The 10,500-nt window shown below is 38.8% G+C and overlaps 1 long non-coding RNA gene across 1 annotated transcript; it reads left to right on the forward strand.

Annotated features, from left to right (window-relative positions):
- The first annotated feature begins 6,328 nt into the window (after positions 1-6,328).
- On the forward strand, positions 6,329-10,257 carry LOC117084044. Its single transcript, XR_004437296.1, has 3 exons — positions 6,329-6,843; positions 9,284-9,428; positions 10,083-10,257. It is a non-coding gene; the product is annotated as an uncharacterized LOC117084044 (long non-coding RNA).
- Positions 10,258-10,500: the final 243 nt, after the last annotated feature.

Raw genomic sequence — 10,500 nt, forward strand, 5'->3', positions numbered from 1 at the left:
AGGCTTTTGTAGCTAGAGAGGAAGAAAAGTCTATGCCTGGCTAAAGCTTCAAAGGACAGGCTGACTCCCTTGTTAAGGCTAATACAACTGGTGACTTTAAGTTGAAACCAATTCTCATTCGCTGCCTGAAAATCTAACATTTATTCTGCAGCATATGGATCAAGTAATAATTTTTAGACTTTCAAGTCTTACCACACAAAAACAAATTTCATAAACTGTCATATATAGCGATTCCCCTGATGGATCTGGGCAAAGTAAATTGAAAACCTTCTGAAAAAGATTCATTATTCTACATGTCATCAAGAAAATTTGTAATCCATGGGAGAGTGTCAAAATATCAACCTTAACAGGAGTTTGGAGGAAGTTAATTCCGATCTTCGTGGATGACGTTCAGGGGTTCATGAATTCAGGCAGGAAGTAACTGCAGAGGTGGTGGAAATAGCAAGAAAACTAGAACTAGAAGTAGAGCCTGAAGATGGGACTAAGTTGCTGCAATCTCATGATCAAACTTGAACAGATGAGGAGTTGCTTCTTGTGGGTAGAAAGACCCTCCTCCAGCAAAAGGATTATGACTCGATGAAGATTCAGATGATTGTTAGCATTTTTTTTGTTTTTTTTTGTTTTTGTTTGTTTGTTTTTTAGCAATAAAGTATTTTATTTTTGGAGACAGGGTCTCATTATGTCATCCAGGCTGGAGTTCAGTAGCATGATCATGGCTCACTGTAGCCTTGACCTCCTGGGCCCAGAAATCCTCCCATCTCAGCCTATAGCTGAGACTACCAGAATGCATCACCGTGCCTGGCAAATAATTTTTTAAATTTTTTGTAGAGACAGGGTCTCACTATGTTGCCAAGGCTGGTCTCAAACTTCTGGGCTCAAGTGGTACCCCCAATTTAGCCTCCCAAGTAGCTAGTGCATGTCACTATGCCTGGCATGTAACATAACTTTTATATACACTAGAGAGCCAGAAAACTTATGTGACTTGCTTATCACAATATTCGCTTTCTTGTGGTGGTCTGGAACTGAACCTGCAGTATCTCCAAGGAATGACTGCCAACTTAATTTTATCAGCAGCAATACTGTATGGTTCTTCTGAAAAGAAAATACTAGCTACATTGCTTCTTGAAAGAGTTGAAAAAAGAGAAATGGGTTATTGTTAGTGTCTGCCAGATTTTACCATATGTCAAAGTGAAAAGTCAACATTATACATACATCTCACACACTATTCCATAACACCATGAAAGGAGAGAAGCTGAAAGTATAAAGTAGCTGTCTGCCTAATCCATTCTGGCTTGTTTTAATGCAACTACTAACAAGCACACTCCATTAAAAAGTGAAGTATTGGGGACAAATGGTACACACCAAGAGGATGCTGGAAATTCAGGTGTAAACTGGGAGTCTTTCGAGCAAACTGGGATATATGATCACCCTAGCCCCAACCCACTTTGACTGGTTGAATTTAGCTACATGATGCTGTCAGTCTCCTGAGTTGGCATGAAAATAACTCTTATGTCTTTATTCTTCAAATAGAACAATTCATTGACTTTGAGTTTGTTTAACTTCTTGAGTAGGACCTTTAGGAAAGCATCACTACAAACGTGATGATTGACTTCGCATTGTGAAAAACAGCCAGGTTCCTAGTCAGCCTCCAAGGCCTTGTTTAACAGGGTCCCAACCATCTCTTCTGCCTTATCTTGTCCCACTTCTACATCACCACACTTTGCCACGCTTGTCTTCTTTCAGTTTTTCAGATATGCCAGGTATGATCTATCGTCAGAGGCCTGGGAGGCTGTTCCCTCTACTTGGAGTGTCCCTCCTCCCACACTCCCAAGCTTAGATCTCTCTCTTCTTGGAGACGGATCTCAGGTTAAACTTCATCTCCTTTAAGAGTTTCTCCCTGGCTGCCTACCTAAAGGACATCTCGCTTCATTTTTCTCAATCTCAGCCCATGTTTATTCTCTTCATAGCACTTATTGATAGTCATTTCAATTATTTTGTTAATTTGTTGGCTTGTTTATTTTATTGACAGCCCCTAACATGAGAATGTAAGATCCATGGCAGAACGGCTTTTTTTTTTTTGAGACGGAGTCTCGCTCTCGCCCTGGCTGGAGTGCAGTGGCCGGATCTCAGCTCACTGCAAGCTCCGCCTCCCGGGTTTACGCCATTCTCCTGCCTCAGCCTCCGGAGTAGCTGGGACTACAGGCGCCCGCCACCTCGCCCGGCTACTTTTTTGTATTTTTTAGTAGAGACGGGGTTTCGCCGTGTTAGCCAGGATGGTCTCGATCTCCTGACCTCGTGATCCGCCCCTCTCGGCCTCCCAAAGTGCTGGGATTACAGGCTTGAGCCACCGCGCCCGGCCCAGAACGGCTTTTTCTGCTCTTTTTACCCTCATATCCCCAGAGTTGGGAAGGGTGTCTGGCAACAAGCACCAAATAAATATTTATTGAATGAATGAATAGCATATATTAACATTATGTTTAAGGTACAAGACATAGATCAAAATATTTTCTAACAGTTAGGTCAAATTTAATATATATGACAATGTTGAGTGTAACATCAAGTTATCTAAAACTGTTATTTTCATAATGATTTTTATCATACATTTAGCCAGTTAGCTCCCAAGGGTACTACTCTGCTATGGAAGCACTTCTCAGAGCCTTCAAGTCTTCAAGCCACAGGGCAGGGTCCGAGCTGCTCAAGTCTCACTTTCTGAGACGGTGCAGTAGACAGCAGCATCCCTCCAAGCCCCTAGGGTGCAGACATTGTGGGAAACTGATAATTTAAGCCTATAAAGTTCCTTTCAGCTTTGTACCTTTAGAAGCCTGACCTTGTACGGAATTGTGGTTTTTGAACAGATGGTTGAAATGACTTTGTTAAATGCAAGAGTCTGTTGTTTTCAGAAGCTATCAAACCACTGATAACTTTATTTACATTATTTGATAAACATGCTCCATTTTCTCTCTGCATTTCTGCTCTGCAAATGTTCTGGTTCCTGGGCAAGTTTGCTCAAACCCTGTGATAATTTCTGTAAAATAAAATGAGCACCTCCTTGTATCTTGACATTTAAAAGATAATTCCACAGTTACCAATTAGTGTCATAATCATGAGAGAATGATTTGTGAAATATTTTTTAATGTACTGTGTTTTTTTTTTCCAGTTTCCCAATATTAACGAAAGGCTTCTTTATAAATAAAACACTCTATATATGATTTTGGCTAAGGGGTGGGGGGTGCCTCAGTTGTGAGAAAGTAGAGGGAGCTGTGCTGACTTTACATGAGTGAGGTGACACTATCAAGGAAAAAGTTAGTACCTCAAGTCACACACAAAAACCAGTCTCATAACTATAGTCTTTATGTTTTAATCTCTCAACAATAACTCTGCATGCCTAAACATCTAACATTAAGGGATTAGTTGGATAGATTATAGTATATTATGCTCTAGTGTACAATACAACATGAAACATCATGTGGAAGACTAATGATGTGAAAACCTGTGCTATATTAAGTGAACAAAGCAGGAGATGTGGGCATATGTACAATATAATACATTTTAAAATTTTCTTTAAAAAAGCATATTTGTGTAGAGAAAAAAAGGACTGGAAGGTTGTGTAATACCAAGCATTGTGTGTCTGGAATATATTTGACTATTATTATCAGACTGCAAGGTAATACCAATATACCAAAATATTAACTCAAAATATTAATGATGAATTTCCCTGAGTGGTGGAAATAGGAGTGGTCCTTTCTCCTTTTCTTTGTATCTCCCTCCCTTCTTCCCTTTCTTCCTTCTTTCCTGTCTCTTTTCTTTCTTTTTAAACCTCTGTTCTTTAAACCTAAAGTGGGCATTGATTTATTGCTTTTGTGATTATAAAACTTTTTTTCATTGATATGAAATTAACATAACATAAAATTAATCATTTACAGTGAACAATTTACTGGCATTTATTACATTCACAGTATTTTGCAACTACCACCTCTAAGTCTAAAACATTTTCATCATCCCAAAATGAAACTTCTTATCTATTAAGCAGTAATTCCCCATTCTCCCCTAACCCCAGTCCCTAGCAACTACAAATCTGCTTTTGATCTCTGTGGATTACCTCTTCTGGATATTTTCTATAAATGGAATCATAAGATAAGTGAATTTTGTGTCTGATATCTTCTACTTAGCATATTTTTGAGGCTCATCCACATTGTACTGTGTGTCAGTACTCTATTTCTTTTTATAGCCAAATAACATTCCCTCATATGCATCATGACTTATTCATACATCCATTGATGGACATTTGAGTTGTTTCCCATATGGAACTTTTCCTTCCTTCCTTCCTTCCTTCCTTCCATCCTTCCTTCCTTCCTTCTTTCCTTCCTTCCTTCCTTCTTTCCTTCCTTCTCGCCTTCCTTCCTTCCTTCCTTCTCTCTTTCCTTCCTTCTCTCCTTCCTTCCTTCCTTCTCTCCTTCCTTCCTTCTTTCCTTCATTCCTTCCTTCCTTCTTTCCTTCCTTCCTTCTTTCCATCCTTCCTTCTTTCCTTCCTTCCTTCTTTCCTTCCTTCCTTCTTTCCTTCATTCCTTCCTTCCTTCTTTCCTTCCTTCCTTCTTTCCATCCTTCCTTCCTTCTTTCCATCCTTCCTTCCTTCTTTCCATCCTTCCTTCCTTCTTTCCATCCTTCCTTCCTTCTTTCCTTCATTCCTTCCTTCCTTCTTTCCTTCCTTCCTTCTTTCCATCCTTCCTTCTTTCCTTCCTTCCTTCTTTCCTTCCTTCCTTCTTTCCATCCTTCCTTCTTTCCTTCATTCCTTCCTTCTTTCCTTCCTTCCATCCTTCCTTCTTTCCTTCCTTCTTTCCTTCCTTCTTTCCATCCTTCCTTCTTTCCTTCATTCCTTCCTTCTTTCTTTCCTTCCTCCCTCCCCCCTCCCTCCCTCTCTCTTCTCTCTCTCTTTCTCTTTTCCTTTCTTTGTTTCTTTCTTTCTTCTTTCTTTCTCTTTCTTTCCTTCCTTCCTTCCTTCCTTCTTTTCTTTCTTTCTTTCTTACTTTCCTTTTTCTCTCTCTCTCTTTCTTTCTTTCCTCTCTTTCTCTCTTTCTTTCCTCTCTTTCTCTCTTTCTTCCTTTCTTTCTTTCTTCCTTTCTTTCTTCTTCTTTCCCTCCCTCCCTCCCTCCCTCTCTCTTTCTTTCTTTTTAAATAGAGGTGGGCTCTTACTATGTTGCCCAGGTTGGCCTCAAACTCCTAGCTTCAAGCAGTTTTGCCTCAGCCTGCCGAGTGGCTAGCATTACGGGATGCAAGCCGCTAGGCCCAGCTTCGCATTTAAAACTTTTAAAAATTCTTCTGTAACATTGAGTTTGTCAGGTAATGAGCCTCAGGATTAAAAAAGAAAAGGGAGTGGGCTAGGGAATAATCAGTATTAGCAAACTTTGTCAATTTTCTTCATTCAAAAGTATACACAAGCACGGAAATTTTGAGGTACGGGAGGTGATATGAGCAAATTTAAGGGTGCCTCCTGCTCATGTTTCCCTGTCCTCCAATTTTCTTCCCCAGAGGCAACCTCTGTAATACCTTTTTTTGTGTTTAAATGTATTTTTGCATGAACAAATATACATGTGTATTTGTATGTGTGCATATATATTTTCTGACTTTTTTCCTTCTTTCAAAGAATTGTTAGTGATATTCTAAGCTCCAGCAACACACAGGGAAAGGTGGCTTGCTAATAGCTTTTTTGTGTAATTTTTTGAGATGGGACTTGCTCTGTTGCCCAAGCTGGAGTGCAGTGGCATGATCATAGCTCACTGCAGCCTCTAGCTTCCGAGCTACAGTCTGCCTACCACCTTAGTCTACCTAGTAGCTGGGACTACAGGCATGCACCACAACACCTGGCTAATTTTTTGATTTTTTGTTTTTTTTAAGACGAGGTTTCACTATGTTGCCCAGGCTCGGCTAATGCTCCTTTGAAGAGTTTCTTCCTTTCCTTTATCTTAGCTCCCACTCCTCTTTGAGTGTTCCCTTCACCTTCCAAATAAACTACTTGCACTCAGGTCCTAGTTTCAGGTCTCTTCTGGGAACCCACGCCGAGACACAAACTTTATCTTATTAAATTTTTATAATACTCCGGGAGGTAGGTGTTTAAAAAACTCCATCCTTCAGGTGAGGAAACTGAGACTCAGCCAAGTAACTGAGTCAAGTTAGAGAATGGCAGCCAAGATTCTAACTCAGGTGGATGAGTGCTTTTCTTTTCTTCCTTTTTCTTTTCTTTTTTCTTTTTTGTTTATATCCCTTGTTTTGCTTGGGGAAATAACCAGTGTCTAACTTGAGAGACTGCAAACCTACGGTAGCGCTGGCGGAAAGCAAGGCCTGGTGCTGGCTGTTGGGGGAGCAAACACACAAAGGTGTCGTTCTTCGTAATGTCAGGCTCCTACTTTCACACTGTTTTCTGTTTTGTCTTTTCATCGTGGCCTTCACAATTGTCATATCAAAGTTGTTCACTAAAAACATTAAACCTTATAAGATGTGCCACATTTGTTTGTAAAATATACAACTTTTGGAAACTCCATGCAGAGGGTAGACACCAGACCTCCCCCTGGCCCCTGTGCACATGTTTAATCTCTCTTCAAATCAAATGCCCACAACATTTCCTGCTAAAATTGATCGGCTATGGCTCATCAGCTTCTCTGGGTGATCTGCTATCTTCCTTCTCTTATGACTCAGGCTGTTGACAGCTGGGAAAAGGCACACACCTCTGACTGATGGCAACCCAAAAAGAAATCATAGAGAAGCAAATTTGGCTCCACTGGTTTGATGTTTCCTTCCTTCCTCCTTACACATCCAAGGAGGCTTTGCTCTGGACATCTCTTGCTATGGGTAAGTGCATGGGTTTGTGGGGCAGGTTCTCATGGAGATGCCTCACCAGGGCCTCTCCCACCATTTCCTCAGAAGCCCACCTAACAGCCACATTACCCTTAGCATTAACTCTTTCAGACACAGACAATAGATGTTAAAAGTATTTTATTAATTCTCTTCACAGTGGTAAGTTTTACGACTTTTATAATCTTCCTAAGAACAGTCAGAACATTGGATGCCTCTGAATATGGAGATAACAAGACTTGTTTCACAGCCTTGCTTCACAATCAAAGTACACTGGAATCAATACTCATGGAAAAATTCCCGAGACACTGGGAAATTAAAAAATTTCCTAAGTGCTAAATGATTCAAATAGTTCAGGATGATAAATTAATTTGAAGATAATTAATTACTAATATTAAATTATTTTAAAGAATCTAAACATACATTGTATTTCCATTTAGGCCTTTGTTATCCAATATTATTTTACTATGTCTCAAAATACTATATATATACACACACATATACATATATATATACTGGCAATCCTATATATGCATATATATATGTGTGTGTGTGTATACATATACATACATACATATATATATATACACACACACACATATATATAAAATCATTTCTCAGCCTTTTGGCTAAAATCAAGTGCAGTATATGTTACCAGTTTTATAAACATACATTTATAGTCCTAGAGGAACTCCTGTACCTGTGACAGATCAAAGAATTACAGACATGACTGTATGCTACCCTACATAGAAATTGCCAGTTTTGTAGGTAGCCCAAGAGAATAATATTAGCTTAGATGGAGGAAATGGTATTTTGTGTACTATACTAGAGACAGATCTTCAACAGGTTCTTAAATTTTAACTTTCATGGAAAAATGAAAGGAAAAAGGCAAAATTATTATCATATTGAAAAAAAATCAAAGGGAGAACAGCCATCAGGTAAGCCATTCAGTCTCCAGAGGACTTGCACTTATCAGTGGGGCCTCAGCATGAGCCCACTTAGGAACAAAGTATTTCTCAACAGTTTGTTTGCATCTTCAAAATATCCAGTAATTTTTTTCATGTTACCTGGGAGAAAGACTCTGATGGAAGTGGCTTATGCTAATTAAATTCACAAGAGCCTTATTGACAAATCAAATCGCCAATTAACTAATTTGGAATGGAAAAAAAAAGAGTGCTATTAAGGAGTCTGAAATATCCATACTGTCAGGTCAGAATTTTCTCTCACTTGTGGAAAAGTCTGCTTAGGAAGTCAATTTCCGTTTGAAAAGTTCCTTGTCAAAAACCGAGTGAGCCTAAAGGGAACTGGATCAGAATAATGGGAGAAATGGCATTATAAAGAATTAACTGAAGTAGAAATGATTTAGAAAACATGTCTATATCTTTTTCAGAAGGTCAGACTGTGTATTTTCAGTGGAATTTTAAAATTTTGTTTTAAAATTTGTTCTGGTAATAATGCTCAAGTCCCCATAGAAAAACTCACCTCTAACCAAACACTGCATGTTCTCACTCATAAGTGGGAGTTGAACAATGAAAACACATGGACACAGAGAGAGGAATATCACACACCAGGGCCTGTTGGGGGGCGGAGGTGGGGGGTGGGGGGTGAGGGGAGGAAACTTACAGGACAGGTCAATAGGTGCAGCAAACCACCATGGCACACGTATACCTAGGTAACAAACCTGCACGTTCTGCACATGTATCCCATTTTGTTGTTGTTGTTGTTTGTTTCTTTGCTTGTTTTTAAGAAAAAAAAGAAAAACTCACCTCTAAATTGTATTCTAAAGGCATTTGTAACTCATGCATTTGCTAGAGTCAGCTGTTTTGGTCTGAATTTTGGTGTGGCTTAACTCTAATTTCTTTTATAGCAAAGTCCTACCAGTACAATTAAGAAAGGTTTCCTTGATAATATTTTTTTTCTATCAGCTTTCACTTTTTTCTTATCTACTTCCCCTGCCAGTGACCTTTGCCTTTATGTCATCTTGATCATTACACCACAGACTGAACACTTTGAAAAGTGCTGAGATATTGCACTCTAATGTAATTGTAATGCATTAGTTCCATTTTGCCAACACGTAGCACTTTAACACTTCACTGGCAAACAAGCTGGTGATGAAAAAAGCCAGGCTTTCTGCCTTGTGAATCCTTCACCAATTTTCTTGATTAGAAGAATTTAAAGAGGGTTACTAAACAAACTGAACTTCCCACATTTTCTATGGACAGAACTTGAGAGTTTAATGTCATAGTTGAATTTATTAGCGCTATTATATTTATCAAGAATTAGGTAGCATGTTCTTTCTTTCTATCTTCGTATGTTTAGCATCTATTACAATGTCTGGTAGAGAGTGTCTGGAGACAATTCTCCTTGGATTTCTCACATTTCTACATGTCTTACGAGTAAAGGGATTGACTGACTTTGTTCTGCACTATTTTTCAAGGATGTTTGTGTAGCAGACCACCTTGGAAGAGTGAAAAAGTGTCTCAAGAGTAATGAGTAGGCATGCTTCCTGTTCAGTGTAAAAGGCCTGGTTTCCCTAAGCTCAGAGTTCCTCTCAAATGCTGACACTGGCTACTTTTACTGCTGTAAGTAACAAAATCACTTGTCTCTGACCCAAGAATGTCATGACTTCTACCAGCTTCTTTGAAACTGGCAAGCTAACAAATAGCTTCAAAATAGGATAAAATAGGATAAAATCTCAGATCCTTCAAGTTCTTAAGAGTAAGTGCTCAAAAAATGGGGGATGTTGTTGAATTAATTAAAAAATATATAGGTGGCTTAACGTTCTTCCGAATAGTCCACAGTTATCCAAAGAAAGAGCCCAAGAACTTCTATTGGTAAGGAGCTATTTCACAATATATTTTTATTAAAGTACTAGTGTGTGTTAGTCAGCCTATGTTTATTTTAGATATCATTGTTGACTTTAAAATGTTGGCAGCAGTATGTTTGAACTCAGCTAAACATTGAGTTGCATGATGGGAACCGATTATTTATTTAAGCATTACCTAGTTAGGTAGGAACTGAAGACTTTGAATAGTTTCTACTTGCTTCTACATCAGTGTCCCTAATGGATGAGGCTATGCTTTTGGTATACAGAGCTGAAATTGTATTCTTTCTTTCTAAAAATAACAGCTGATTCTCTTTAAAGTGACATTTTCACTTAGAACACAGAAACATTGACTTTGGTGTTTGTTTTTCCATGTGCTTTAGAGATGCTTTTGTTTTTCTCTCAATTTTAGAATGCCTGACAAACCTGAACCAGGAAACCCTTTACCAACAGGAAATGACCCAGTCTTTCTGCATGGCAGGTGGCCACGCTGCCACCTGCTCCCCTCCTGTTAGTCATGACTCCAAGAGTCTTGACAGAGGGCTGGTCTTCACAGGCAACTGGAAATCTGGAAAGAAAATCTCTCTTCAAAGGTAAACAAGTGATTCAGGTTAATTACCTTTCATAATTATCTTAGAAACTGTATGGCATATTAGGAGAGAAAAGGTACTAGGATTGGAGACACAGGTTTACTTCTAGTCTTGCTACTTTTTCTGGATTCTGGACAAGTCATCTGAACTCTCTGAGTCTTAGTTTTTCCAGTTGTAAGATAATAATAATAATAACGATGAAGTAATAAAACACCTTCTCTACCTATATCATAACATTGT

Source organism: Trachypithecus francoisi, unplaced genomic scaffold (assembly GCF_009764315.1).
Source record: "Trachypithecus francoisi isolate TF-2019V2 unplaced genomic scaffold, Tfra_2.0 Lachesis_group0, whole genome shotgun sequence".
Taxonomy (NCBI): Eukaryota; Metazoa; Chordata; class Mammalia; order Primates; family Cercopithecidae; genus Trachypithecus; species Trachypithecus francoisi.